Here is a 1571-nt window from a genome sequence, read left to right on the forward strand (position 1 = left end):
CTAAGATCATGATCAAGGATCATCATATTCAAATACTTCAGGAACATCGTCACAACCTAAGATCATGATCAAGAATCATCATATTCAAATGCTTCACTGAGGGACATCGTCACAACCTGAGATCATGATCAAGAACCATCATATTCAAATACTTCAGGGAACATTGTCACAACCTGAGATCATGATCAAGAACCATCATATTCAAATACTTCAGGGAACATTGTCACAACATGAGATGATTATCAAGAACCATCATATTCAAATACTTCAGGGAACATCGTCACAACCTGAGATCATGATCAAGAACCATCATATTCAAATACTTCAGGGAACATTGTCACAACATGAGATGATTATCAAGAACCATATCATTCAAATACTTCAGGAACATTGTCACAACCTGAGATCATGATCAAGAACCATCATATTCAAATACTTCAGGGAACATTGTCACAACCTGAGATCATGATCAAGAACCATCATATCCAAATACTTCAAGGAACATTGTCACAACCTGAGATCATGATCAAGAACCATCATATTCAAATAATTCAGGAACATTGTCAAAACCTGAGATCATGATCAAGGATCATCATATTCAAATACTTCAGGGACATCGTCACAACCTGAGATCATGATCAAGAACCATCATATTCAAATACTTCAGGGACATTGTCACAACCTGAGATCATGATCAAGAACCATCATATTCAAATACTTCAGGAACATCGTCACAACCTAAGATCATGATCAAGGATCATCATATTCAAATACTTCAGGAACATCGTCACAACCTACGATCATGATCAAGAATCATCATTTTCAAATGCTTCACTGAGGGACATCGTCACAACCTGAGATCATGATCAAGAACCATCATATTCAAATACTTCAGGGAACATTGTCACAATCTGAGATCATGATCAAGAACCATCATATTCAAATACTTCAGGGAACATTGTCACAACATGAGATGATTATCAAGAACCATCATATTCAAATACTTCAGGGAACATCGTCACAACCTGAGATCATGATCAAGAACCATCATATTCAAATACTTCAGGGAACATTGTCACAACATGAGATGATTATCAAGAACCATATCATTCAAATACTTCAGGAACATTGTCACAACCTGAGATCATGATCAAGAACCATCATATTCAAATACTTCAGGAACATCGTCACAACATGAGACCATGATCAAGAACCATCCTATCCTCTTTCTGACAAGCGTGCGACCGAAAACGCGAATGTGATCTGGATAATGCTTGGCCAGTGAGCACTGGGTATGTTGTTGGGGTTTTCGAGGGACATACCCCCCCCCTCCCCCGACACCATGTTTAGGTTGGCCATTTGTATTTTGTGCGTCGGGACCAGGGACCTTTTTTGAGGGTCAAAAACATTAGCCCATTATATAGCCTCGATCCACTACACTGTACATCGTCCTTTTGGGGACGAAGTATTGGTCTTCGACCCCCCCAAGTGTCGCCTACACGGGTTAGCCACGGCCGCCATGTAACTGATGTGTGATGGTTTACAAAGAAAAAGCATTTCCGGTCAAAGCT

Source organism: Lineus longissimus, chromosome 15 (assembly GCF_910592395.1).
Source record: "Lineus longissimus chromosome 15, tnLinLong1.2, whole genome shotgun sequence".
NCBI classification, from domain to species: domain Eukaryota; kingdom Metazoa; phylum Nemertea; class Pilidiophora; order Heteronemertea; family Lineidae; genus Lineus; species Lineus longissimus.